This window comes from Amblyraja radiata, chromosome 1 (assembly GCF_010909765.2).
Source record: "Amblyraja radiata isolate CabotCenter1 chromosome 1, sAmbRad1.1.pri, whole genome shotgun sequence".
In the NCBI taxonomy this organism is placed as follows: domain Eukaryota; kingdom Metazoa; phylum Chordata; class Chondrichthyes; order Rajiformes; family Rajidae; genus Amblyraja; species Amblyraja radiata.
Genome location: NC_045956.1, coordinates 75,513,934 through 75,527,444, shown reverse-complemented (window position 1 = coordinate 75,527,444; position 13,511 = coordinate 75,513,934). Strand labels below are relative to the sequence as shown.

Sequence of the window (13,511 nt, the reverse complement as noted above, 5' to 3'; positions counted from 1 at the left end):
CCTGTACAACTGCAGTAGAACCTCCCTGCTCCTATACTCAAATCCTTTTGCTATGAAAGCTAACATACCATTCGCTTTCTTCACTGCCTGCTGCACCTGCATGCCCACTTTCAATGACTGGTGTACCATGACACCCAGGTCTCGCTGCATCTCCCCTTTTCCTAGTCGGCCACCATTTAGATAATAGTCTGCTTTCCTGTTTTTGCCACCAAAATGGATAACCTCACATTTATCCACATTATACTGCATCTGCCAAACATTTGCCCACTCACCCAGCCTATCCAAGTCACCTTGCAGTCTCCTAGCATCCTCCTCACAGCTAACACTGCCCCCCAGCTTCGTGTCATCCGCAAACTTGGAGATATTGCCTTCAATTCCCTCATCCAGATCATTAATATAGTAGGCATTTACTACAAAACAGATCAGTTTGTCCATATACCATTGTATAAATATATACACACATGAATAAATAGACTGATAAAGTGCAAATAACAGATAATGGGTTATTAATGATCAGAGTTTTGTCCGAGCCAGGTTTAATAGCCTGATAGGCTGTGGGATAGTAGCTATTCCTGAACCTGGTTGTTGCAGTTTTCAGGCTCCTGTATCTTCTACCTGAAGGTAGCAGGGAGATGAGTGTGTGGCCAGGATGATGCGGGATACTCAAAATCCGAGTGCAGTACCAGTCCGAAGAAGGGTCCTGACCAGAATTTTTGTCTGTTTGCCCTCCACAGATACTGACTGACCCACTGAATTCATCCAGCGCTTTTTGTTTCGTCCCAGTACAGTACTACTAGCAAAGTGCGGTAGAAATGTGAGACTCGTTCACACGGGGTGGGGCAAGATCAATTGTTTGTTTGAACTGAGGTGAACGCTTTATAACCAAACATAAAAATTACGGTGGTACACAAAAATGCTGGAGAAACTCAGCAGTATCTATTGAGCGAAGGAAATAGGCAACGTTTCGGATCGAAACCATTCTTCAGTGTACCTTCGATTTTCCAGCATCTGCAGTTCCTTCTTAAACAACATAAAAATTACGGTGTGTAGGTGCCGGGAGGTATATGGAGTCAGATTACAGGGCGAAAGCCAAAATGTTTTTGTTCCGAAGGCGGTTCTGTCCGAACCGACCTCAGTGTTTAAGTCTTTACATGCGTTTGGGAACATTCTGTAACAGGAGTGCGTTCCTCTACGGGCTCACGTATAACAAATGGACTTTGCTACTGAACTTCACTGCATACATTCTGCTGCATCGTGGAAATATACAACACTTATAACTTCCCGCCTGCCAATCAATTGAGTTGTAGTGACGGCGTTTATGTAAATACCGTGGTTTGCTTGGATAAGGCGGGGCGATAAGGGTTTGGGGTTGGGTTCCGGCACCCGGATGAAGAGCTGTTTGTGTAATACTTCTTTTGAAAGCCACTGATTTCTTAATAGAGTGCATAAAACTTTTGACAAGTTCAATTATTCCCTTGCAACTGCGGTCGTGGGAAACTGAGCGGCAGCGTATTTTTTTTTTAACAAAGTGAGTATGTCCTGTTAAACTCTGTGGTTTATTTGTTTCACATTGAAATATTTTACTATGCGTGCAGTGGAAGGATTATTACTTTTCTGAACGCTATAAATTGTATTTCATTGTGGATTTAGGATTAAGGAACAATTATCCTGTTTTTCTGGCAGTAATTCTTGCAGGCGTTGATAAATGATCTATTAATATTATTTTTCATATATGGTATCACCTTGCTGAAATTCCCAAACCAAAGCAGAAATTACTCGAAGACACCAAATCGACATCTAAGGCGATAACTTCCTCCTAAACTTCCACCTGAAAAGGAGCTTAAATTTGTAGTTTAAATTTGTCCATAGGTCTTCCGAGGAGTGCATATGACCTCAATTTACATGGTAAAAGAAAAATTATGAACATTTCAAACACGCTGCTGGGACCGAGAGGGAAAAGAAACAAAGAGTATTTAAAATTATAGTCTGCAGCCGGGAAAATACACCAGGGGGGGTTATCTTTACATGTGGAGTGACCTTGGAAGCGGCAGTTGTTTTGGCACTGACAGGCAATGAATTCCATAGGAACACAAAAATGCTGGAGAAACTCAGCGGGTGCAGCAGCATCTATGGAGCGAAGGAAATAGGCGACGTTTCGGGCCGAAACCCTTCTTCAGACTGATGTACATACATTAACCCAATTATCCCCGGGATCATTCTGGTAAACTCCTAGGGGCCCTACCCAACACAGAGGCTCTTTCTCATATATGAGGCTTAAAACTGCTCACAATATTCAACATGTGGTCTGCCCAATGCCTTATGAACCACAACCTGGTTCAGCAACTCCAACGCCTGGGTACGATGAAGTTGATAAAAAAGTGGCGCATGATGGATACTGACCTCCCCACCATCAAAGGGATCTGCTGGAGGCCCTGCCTCAAACAGGGAGCCAGCATAACCCTGGCCACTCTCTCATTTCACTCCTGCCCTCGGGCAGGTATGGGTTTCTGAAAACAGGAGCAGCTTCTTTCCAACCACCATCAGGCTATTGAACACTACAAACACTAACTAAACATCTAAATCTGAACTACCTTGGTTGCACTAGGGGCTTGGGGCTTTTTTTTGTTGTTTTGCACTAAAATCGGGGTTCTTTTTTATTTATTGAACTTTTTATTTCTGTTTGTTTATTTTGTTATCTATTTGTTTACAAACCCGTTATGCTACTGCAAGTAAGAATTTCATTGTCCTCTTTGTGGTACATATGATATTTAAACACTCTTTGACTTGACTCTGCCTTCTGTGCTCCAGGAAAAACAGTCTATCTATTCTCTCCCTCGAACTCAAACTTCTTGATTAGTACGGGCGTTAGAGGTTATGGGGAGAAGGCAGGAAAATGGGGTTAGGAGGGAGAGATAGATCAGCCATGATTGAATGGTGGAGTAGACTTGATGGACCAAATGGCCTAATTCTACTCCTATTCCTTATGACCTAAACCCTCCAGTCCTGGCAACATTTATATCAATCTTTTGCACCATATAGTTGGTGTTGAATGAGCCATTTGCATATATTTTAGCGATTCTCTGTTACTCTTTGTACTTCTCTATAAGGCACTCCCCCAACTTAGGCAATAGGAGTCTTGCGTAAACTCGCACTTATGAAAACAATTCTGTACGCGTGTAAGGCAGTTTGTAATTTCCACAACACTGTACATCACCCAAGTTTACATCGGATAGAAGCCAGCAATGGCGGCAGTGTTTACCCAGAAGGCCACGTGCCACAGAAAGTGCCCTTTATGCAGCCGGATGCTGCTGAGATAGTTAATGCTCTCAATGACAGACCCAGAGTATTAGAGTAATTCAGCAGGCCAGGCAGCATCTCTAGGGAACATGGATAGGTGGTGTTCAGGTCAAGACCCTTCTTCGGACTCAGTAAATTATTTCTGGCATAGGATTGGCATGGTGAATCTGATTTGTGAAAAATCTGACTTGTGTTACGTTCTGTGAACCCTTACATAAGTTAGGGAGTGCCTGTCGTTTGCAATGGGTCACGTTTGAAATGAAGTGGATGCAAGGAAGAAACTGTTCTCCCTTGGAATAGAGGAGGTTGTGAGGGGATCTGATAAGATATTTAAAATATGAACGGTCAAGACAGAGTTGAAAAACAGAAAATTAACCCATTAAAGGAAAGACAGGACGGAAAGGTCAGTGTTCGTCATAACCTGCATGGCAGGCTGCTCTGGAAGATTAGATCATATGGGATCCAAGGAGAAATAGCTGAATGGATAGCAAAGTGGCTCCATGGAAGGAAGCAGAGGGTGATGGTGGAAGGTTGCTTCTTGGACTGGAGGCCTGTGACTAGTGGTTCGGTGCTGAGCCCGTTACTGTTTGTCATCTACAATGATTTGGATGAGAGCATACAGTGCAAGATTAGCAAGTTTGCTGATGATACAAAAGTGAGTGGTTATGCAGATAGTGAAGATGGTTGTGAAAGATTGCAGCAGGATCTAGATCAATTGGCCAGGTGAGCAGAGGAATGGTTGATGGAATTTAATACAGAGAAGTGTGAGGTGTTCAATTTTCGGACGTCAAACAAGGGCAGGGCCTATACAGTAAATGGTAGGCCTCTGGTAGTGTTGTAGAGCAGAGGGATCTAGGAGTACAGGTGCATGGGTCCTTGAAGGTCGAGTCGCAGGTAGATAAGGAGGTCAAAAAGACTCTTGGCACTTTGGCCTTCATCAGTATTGTGTTTGACATTGGGAGATCATGTTGCAGTTGTATAAGACGTTGGTGAGACTGCATTTGGAATATTGTGTTAAGTTCTGGGGACCATGTTATAGGAAAGATATTGTTAAGCTTGAAAGGGATCAGAAAAGATTTACGAGGATGTTGCCAGGACTGGAGGGTGTAAGCTACAGGGAGAGGTTGAGTAGGCTGGGTCATTGTTGGCTGGTGTGGGCAAGTTAGGCCGGAGGGTCTGTTTCCACACTGTATGACTCTGACTCTTTGACTCTAAAAAGGATATGTTGTATTTAGAAGGTGGACAAAAATGCTGGAGAAACTCAGTGGTTGAGTGTATTTATAAGGCAGTTTTGGCTTCAGTTTGAAATATTTTAATTGTATTCCAACACCACAGTTGTGAAATGTAGGTCCAGTTTTAAGGCTTAAGACAAAGTGAAACTAGTGTTAGGGCCGAGTCCTGATCCTGTTCAGAATATGTTCTGTTTAGATTCTAGACTTTACTTTAGACTTTAGAGATACAGTGCGGGAACAGGCCCTTCAGTCCACCGAGTCCGCGCTCACCCCATACACTAATTCTATCCTACACACTGGGGATATTTTATTTTTATTTTTTTTACTGAAGCCCATTAACCTACAAACCTGTATGTCTTTGGGATGTGGGAGGAAACCTGAGCACCCATAGAAAATCCACGCGGTCACAGGGAGAACATACAAACGCCGTACTGTCAGCACCCACAGTCAGGATCAAACCTGGGTCTCTGGCACTAAGGCAGCAGCTCTACCGCTGCGCCACTGCGCCGCCCTTGGTTTAAATTGTAGTGTAAATCACTTAAAAAAAATAATTAGCATAGGATTTTTTTAAATATCATGTTGACAATCATGACCAATCTAAAGGCTGCCTATATGCGTCTATACCCATTTACACGAGGTTCCATTTTGCTTTATGGTAGGTTTCATGACTATGTCATGTTGTACACTTATCTATGGAATTCAGCATTGTAAATTAATAAGGATTATTTGTGTGGTGGAAGGGAGAAACAATTTTTATTATTGATTTTTGAGGTTACAAATTGAATCTTCCCATTTTAATGAAGGCTGGATTTGTTACCAGGAAATAACACAATTTCTTGACTGGTTAATGCTGTTATTGTTGCAGTCTATTTTGTAAAAACTGGACATAGACAAAAACTGGAGTAACTCAGCGGGGTAGGAGAGAAGGAATGGGTGACATTTCGGGTTGAGACCCTTCTTAAAAACTGTATATATGTCAATTGTAAATATTTAATCAGTAATAAATACTATTTGGAAACGGGCCCATCAGCCCCGAGTCTGTGACGACCAATGATAACCCATACACTAGTTTTATCCTACATGCTAGGGATAATTTACAGAAGCTAATTAACCTCTAAACCTGCCGCTTTTATGTAGGAAACCGACCTTTGAGAAGAAATCAGAGCACCCAGAGAAAACCCACGTGACCACAGGAAAAAAGTACAAACTCCATACAGAAAGCACCGTAGTCAGGATCACACCTGGGTTTCTGGCACTGTAAGTCAGCAGCTCTTTCACTGTGCCACTGCGCTGCCCTATTATCACTGTGAATGATATTAGATACTTTCATGATTATAGCCTGCTGGCAATTTTTTTTCGATGTTTAAATAAGATTTAACTCTCACCAAGACTAGAGATCCAGTGAAGAACATTCCAATTGAATGTTCAAGTTCATACACATCGTTCATAAACGAGGACAAAACAAAGGAAGTACAACTCGTGCTTTGTTTACGTGTAGCCTCAAACCACAATATTACAAAACGTGTCGATAATAGAACTTTGATGCCTTGCATAAATGATATAATCTTGCTTTTGATCTGGAAGTGATATATATGCATTAAAGTCTGTTTGAAAAAAAATGCTTTCAAACGGATTGATTTTAGTGTGACAGAAATATTATGCGGACAGTTTTTCATAACAAGCCTTGCTTTATCTAAATTTGAAAGGGGCACAATGAGACAGTTGTAGTGTGTTTTGTAGAAGCAATGCATGGAGGAGAGCATGTGATAAGTAGTTGAGTTCAAGTAGAGAACCTAACTTAGAAGGAAACTAATAATCCTGCATCCCAACAGTAGGGATATATTACCATTCATTACATCTTTTCCACAAGGTGGGAAATCAGATACAATGTTCTACGTGCAAATTTTGAACTAAAAGGAAAAAAATCTCTTTAATGTCCCACGAGTGCAACATTCCCAGACTCGCTCTGTGATATCCCACCACTCGCCACATCTTCCCATCTCCCCCTATGTCTGCCTTCCGCAAAGACCGCTCCCTCCGCACCCCACCACTCGCCACATCTTCCCATCTCCCCCTATGTCTGCCTTCCGCAAAGACCGCTCCCTCCGCAACTCCCTTGTCAATTCTTCCCTTCCCTCTCGTACCACCCCCTCCCCGGGCACTTTCCGTTGCAACCGCAAGAAATGCAACACCTGTCCCTTCACCTCCCCCCTCGACTCCATTCAAGGACCCAAGCAGTCGTTCCAGGTGCGACAAAGGTTCACCTGTATCTCCTCCAACCTAATCTACTGCATCCGCTGCTCTAGATGTCAGCTGATTTACATCGGGGAGACTAAGCGGTGGTTGGGCGATCGTTTCGCCGAACACCTCCGCTCAGTCCGCAATAACCTACCTGAACTCCCGGTGGCTCAGCACTTCAACTCCCCCTCCCATTCCCAATCCGACCTCTCTGTCCTGGGTCTCCTCCATTGCCAGAGTGAGCAACACCGGAAATTGGAGGAACAGCACCTCATATTCCGCCTGGGTTGCTTGCGTCCGGGTGGCATGAACGTTGAATTCTCCCAGTTTTGCTAGCCCTTGCTGTCTCCTCCCCTTCCTTAACCCTCGAGCTGTCTGCTCCCATCCCCCCCCCTCGGGCTCCTCCTCCTCCTCCTCCCTTTTTCCTTCCTTCTCCCCCCCACCCCCCATCAGTCTGAAGAAGGGTTTCGGCCCGAAACGTCGCCTATTTCCTTCACTCCATAGATGCTGCTGCACCCGCTGAGTTTCTCCAGCATTTTTGTGTACCTACGCTCTGTGATATATTGGCATTCCCACCAAAGGGAAGAATGTCTGACACACTGGCGACCCCCAGGGCAGGCTGTCAGGAAAAGTGATGAGTGCAAGTGGTCATGTGGGCTGTATTGCACAACAGCTGATGTGGCAAAGAGATGAACACCTTGTATTCTCTGATTTGATGTCCAGGATTGAAACAAACTGCAAAGTTGACTATACAAAGACCAGATATTAAAAGAGGACTGGTTTGAACAAGGCAAACTAAGCATTTATCACCCAGTACTTCAGAGGTAACTTTAAGTTGCACAGAAATGTTATCATCAAAATACATTGGTGCTACCTCCTGCACCCATACAGAACTCACTGACTTCATCCTTTTCACCACTAACTTCCATCCGGCATTCAAATACACCTGGACCATTTCCGACATCTCCCTACCGTTTCTAGACCTCACTATCTCCATCGCAGGTGACAGACTACTGACCAACATGTACTATAAACCCATTGACTCCCATGGTTACCTGGACTACACTTCTTCCCACCCTGCTTCCTGTAAGGACTCTACTCCCTACTCCCAATTCCCCTGTCTACGTTGCATCTGCACCCAGGATGCGGTGTTCCACACCAGGGCACCAGAGATGTCCTCATTCTTCAGGGGACGGGGGTTCCCCTCTTGTACAATAGATGAGGCTCGCACCAGGGTCTCTTCCATAGAGGAGGTTGAGGCAGAAACTTCGGAGTGGCGGCGCGGCACTGGCTGCAGCGGATCACCGGCAGTCCCGTTTGTTTGTGTTTTTTGTGTTGTTTATTTTGTTTTGGTTAGTCTAGTTTTTGGTTTTTAGTTTGTGTTTTGGGGGGGTGGGGGGTTGAAACGGGGTTTGCAGTCTCTCCCTGCGGGGGAATGCGACTTTTTTGTCGTATTCCCCTTCTCTGTCTCCGTCTGCGCTGAGGTCCAATGGAGCTGATGACCTCGAGGCTCCGGAGGCAGAGCCCGTCAGGACTCGCCCTGAGGTCGCTCCCGTGTGGGTGGTCCGGCTCAGGGCTGGAACAGTGCTCCCGTGAGAGGCTGTGGCGCTCTCATGAGGGCGGCCAGCCCAAGGGTGGAACGAGGCTCCCGTCGGAGCGGCCGAGCTCGGGGAGGTGCGGCGCTCGCAGCCCGAGGGAGGTTCTGCGCCCATGTCGGGGCGGCCCGGCCAGAGGGAGAAGCGACGCCCAAGTCGGGGCGGCCCGGCCGGAGGGAGAAGCGACGCCCAAGTCGGGGCAGCCCGGCCAGAGGGAGAAGCGACGCCCAAGTCGGGGCGGCCCGGCCAGAGGGAGAAGCGACGCCCAAGTCGGGGCGGCCCGGCCGGGGGGAGAAGCGACTCCCAAGTCGGGGCGGCCCGGCCCGGGGAAGAAGCGATGCCCATGTCGGGGCGGCCCGTCCCGGGGGAGGTACGGCGCCCATGTCGGGGGCGGCCCAGCCCGAGGCTGAAGATGGCACGATACTCACGTGAGGGTGGCTGGGACGGTGTTCTGGCGGTGGTGGCCTGAGTCCGGGGTTCGGCCACGGGCCAGCGGCTGCGTCTGCAGGACTGGTGGGCGGCAGCTTCGACCACCCCGGGCCGCGGTGTTTGAGCCGCGGGACTGATTTATAACATCGCCCGGGGGGTATCGCCTCAGCGCAGAGGGAGAAGAGGAGGGAAGCGACTGCAGACCTAAGACTTTTACCTCCATCACAGTGAGGAGATGCTGGGTGGACTCACTGTGGTGGATGTTAATATGTGTTTATTGTTGTTTTTTTTATTGTATTATATGTATGACTGCTGCAATTTCGTTCAGACTTCGGTCTGAATGACAATAAAGGCATATCTATATCTATCTATCTATACGCCGTAACTCTGCTCACACTACCCATCCCCCCCCCCACTCGTAACAAGGGCAGAGTCCCCCTTGTCCTCACCTTCCACCATACCAGCCGTCACATACAACAAATAATCCTCCGACATTTTCGCCACCTCCAATGGGATCCTACCACTGGCCACATATTCCCATCTCCTCCCCTTTCGGCTTTCCGCAGAGACCTCTGCCTCCGTAACTCCCTGGTTAATTCGTCCCTTCCCACCCAAACCACCCTCTCTTGCAACCGCAGGAAATGCTACACTTATCACTTTACCTCCTCCCTCGACTCCATCCAAGGACCCAAACAGTCTTTCCAGGTGCGGCACAGGTTCACCTGCACCTCCTCCAACCTCATCTATTGCATCCACTACTCTAGATGTCAGCTGCTCTACATCAGTGAGACCAAGCGTAGGCTTGGCGATCGCTTCGCCCAACACCTCCGCTAGGTTCGCATTAACCAACCTGATCTCCCAGTGGCTCAGCACTTCAACTCCCCCTCCCATTCTAAATCCGACCTTTCTGTCCTGGGCCTCCTCCATGGCCAGAGTGAGGCCCACCGTAAATTGGAGGAGCAGCACCTCATAATTCGCTTGGGTAGTTTACACCCCAGCGGTATGGACATTGACTTCTCCAATTTCAGGTAGTACCTGCTTTCTCCTCCCCTTCCCAGCTCTCCCTCAGCCCACTGTCTCCGCCTCGTCCTTTCTTCTTCCCGCCCCCCCCCCCCCCCACCCCCACCCCCACCCTCACATCAGTCTGAAGAAGGGTCTCAACCCGAAATGTCGCCTATTTCCTTCACTCCGTAGATGCACCCACTGAGTTTCTCCAGCATTTTTGTCTACTCTCTCATCAGAATTCGATGTTACATGTCTTATTGTAGCATTTATAATTGGGGCAATCCTATAAAGTTCCTTCACCCGATGACGAGACCATGATAAGATAGCTGAATGTCAGAAACATTAGTCATTAAACATTAGACGAAATGCAGGGCAATGCAAGGAGTAATTTAAAGCAGTCTACTTCAATACTGGAATGAGATAGCAGCAAATATTACAATAGTTTAACAATATTCCTTATATCAATCCCATTTATCTATCTATCTATCTATATATTACTAAAACTCTGTTCTTGACCGATTTTGGCGATCTGTGCTGCAATTTCCGTGAGAACGCCGCCACCTACGGCCGTCATTTTTGGCCACCTCCCTCAGAGCCCCGCTCCGCCGTATGTGTGCCGAGGACTTTTCCCGTCAATGAAATATGACAGAGATATTAATGATTTTACAAAATTCCCCATTCTCTCTGCTGCCCCTGCTGGTGGGATGGGGGAGGGACTATAAAACCAGGAAGTGGTGTGCCTCAATCAGTCTCTGCAACATGGAGGTCTGAGCTCTGAATGACTGAACCAATGTCTCCTCCCCCCCCCCCCCCCCCCCCCCCCCCCCCCACACAACCGCACGTTGTGGGAACAGACCCAACGGGTCTGCACTTGGTCTAGTACATAACTAAAACTCTGATCTTGTGCTCTTCCGGTTTCCACGCTTTTTCTATTTGTGCAAAAACGGTATGCGATAGCAGTACGATATTTCGCCAGGTTACTCACCGTTCTGTGCTGCGAGTGCAACAAGTTTCGATCCGATCAGTGGCATATTGCAAAAGTTATTGAGGTTCAAAAATCTTAAAAACCACGCGTGCGCAACGCAGATTGGTCTCTTCTCCTGTCAGTCAATGCCACGGCCGGGATGGCGACGTTCATTCCTGCCCCATCGGTGGTGGCCTGTCCCGCCTCACTCACAAACACCTCTCTCCCCTCCTCACAGTAACTTGTCTATTATCTCCCCCTCCACCAGCGGCAGCCGTGGGGTGGGTTCGGTCATGGCCCAGTGGAGGCCCTGGTCCCGTTTCTCTCTCCATCATCACTCACCCCTCTCCCCCGCCCGCTGAAGCAATGGCGGTCCCGTCTACCCGTCCCCCCGGGTCCGTCTCCTCCACTACCGCCGTTGCGGTAACTCGCCCTCATGGCCTTCTCGGAGGAGATCTTCTCCACCAACTCATCAAAGCTCGTGGTGCCCACCGTGACGAACACTGACTCCATCGTACCTCCCACGGCCCAGCGGTGACACCGAGCAGGTAGGTGGGCGGGCGGGCGGAGAGGACGGGGACGGTGACGGGCCGAGCTGCAGCGGGCAGTGGGCAGAGGGAGAGTCGGGTTGCAGGGTGGCCGAGCAGTTTGCGCGGAGTTTGAGTAACACACAGACAGACCGGCAGACAGACAGACAGACACATACACTGCAAATTGGTCCAATCGTCAAGTCAAATGGATCTAAACTGCAGCTAACAATGAATGACCTGTGGAGGAAGGAACTGCAGATTGCAGATGCTGCTTTTTGTGGATGGAGGGAGGGAGTGACTGTGGGAAGGGGAACGGAGAGGGGGGGGGAGAAAGGGATTGTGGGAGGGGAGGAGGAGGCGAGGGGAAGATCCTGGGGAGTTGAGGAGGGAGCATGGGGGGTTTGAGGGAGAGGAAGGGGTAGGGAGGGAGAGGGGGAAAGTGGGGGAGGTGAGGAGGGGGAATAGAGGGAGAGGAGTGGGGGCGGTAGGGAGCGGGGAATGGAGGGAGAGGAGGGCAGTGGGGGAGGTCAGGAGGGATAGTGGGGGGGATAGGGGGAGGTGAGGAGTGGGGGATAGAGGGATAGCAGGGTGTAGGGTGGGAAGGGGAGTTATGGAGGGAGTGACTGAGGGGAGGGGGAGGTGGGCGAGGGATTGGGGGAGGAAAGGGGGAGAGTGGAAAGAAGAGGGAGAGTGAAGAGGAGGAGGGAGTGCTGGAGGATGAGGGGAAATGAGCTGCGCCTGCGCAGTTGGGAGCTATGCGTGAGTTGTGCAATATTGCGTGGGGGAACGGTTGCATTGGGGGACCAGGCCTCCCGTGTGACAGGGACCCAACGGGTCCCACTTAGTCTAGTTATAACTTCTTCTTCCTCATGTCCGGCCATCTTCCAAATTGCGTCTTTCCGGTCGGTCAGTGACGGTTGACGGTCGGTGGTTGCAGAATTGGCTACTTCAGTCAGTCACTGTGGTACAGTTCCTGTTATCAGCATTGCCACGTGGAGGCTTCTGCTTGCATCCCTAGTTATAACTAAATGTTACAATTGAAAAGCTTTTAGGAATAGAATTACATGGCAAAATTCTAGATCAACCATAATTGCTACTTTATGCATCAATAAAACATTTTTTTTTGTGACAGTTATACCTTTAGTTATCCAAAAGTGATATAATATTTTGTTATGGAACATGAGCAATTCAAGAGATGGTCACCATTAATGAACATTATTGTGTGGCTTTTGGTTGGAGACATCAATCAAGAAGATGGGTAATAACAAAAATGACAAATCATCCTTAATTGCACTTGTTAATACATGTTTAATTTTTTTTTAGTTTCAGCCAAGATGAAGAAAGAATAAATTACAAAATAATCAATAGTAAATGTGACATGAGCCATAGAATAAACAAGCCTGATAGTTAACATGTAGAGTTCCAGCCCAGTTCCGAGGGGAACACAGAGAACAACCCACCATGTCTCTCAGACCTTGGCGGGAAAACCACTTAATTTTGTGCAGTGGGCACACACCAAGAGGAATTTGAATGAAGAGTCTACAAACCAATTACACTAAGAATATATTTATCAAATTAAAAGCACTGTTGCTCCCATCAATCTAGCCTTTGTCTTGGCCAGTGGAAGAACAATACCTCGTATTCTGTTTGGGCATCCTACAACCCAATGTTATGAACATTGAATTCTCCAATTTCAAGTAATAGTCCCCCACCTCCACCACTGAATCCTTCATTTTCTCCCTACTCCTCTCTTTCCTCTGCCCCTCCACAGCATTGGTGTACATTTTTCTCCCACTACCCTAGTCACCCTACTCCTTTCCTCTTCTCTGTACACTCATCCCCCTCTCCAGGGTCCCTTATTTCAGTTTTATTCACCCCTTTTTCCATTCCCCCTGTCCTCTTCACCCATATCTCTCCTTCTGGCTTTACATTTCACTCCTCCTCTTTCCTTATCTGACACATGGGATATTGTGTCTTCTTTTCACCTCTAATTTTTGTCACTTACACCACCCATCTGCCAATCAAACACCCTCCATACTTGTATCCACCTATCACTTTGGGGCTTTGCCAACCCCCACACCTCGTTTCCAGCTTTCACCTCCCCCTCCTTCCCCCTCCATTCTATCAAACTGAAGAAAGGTCCCAACCCAAAATGTCATCTGTCCATTCGCTCCACAGAGGCTGCTTAACCCGCTTAGTTCCTCCAGTCTTATAACATTTT

The 13,511-nt window shown here is 47.7% G+C and overlaps 1 protein-coding gene across 2 annotated transcripts in view; it reads left to right on the top strand.

Annotated features, from left to right (window-relative positions):
* Positions 1-1,175: 1,175 nt before the first annotated feature.
* LOC116975415 (flavin reductase (NADPH)-like) overlaps positions 1,176-13,511 on the top strand; it is a 38,335-nt gene continuing 25,999 nt past the window's right edge. Inside the window, exon 1 of one of the 2 annotated variants that reach the window (XM_033024515.1) lies at positions 1,176-1,528. The gene's annotated coding sequence lies outside the window, so the exon portion shown is untranslated. The remainder of the gene's footprint in view (positions 1,529-13,511) is intronic. The other variant, XM_033024523.1, reaches the window with a different exon arrangement.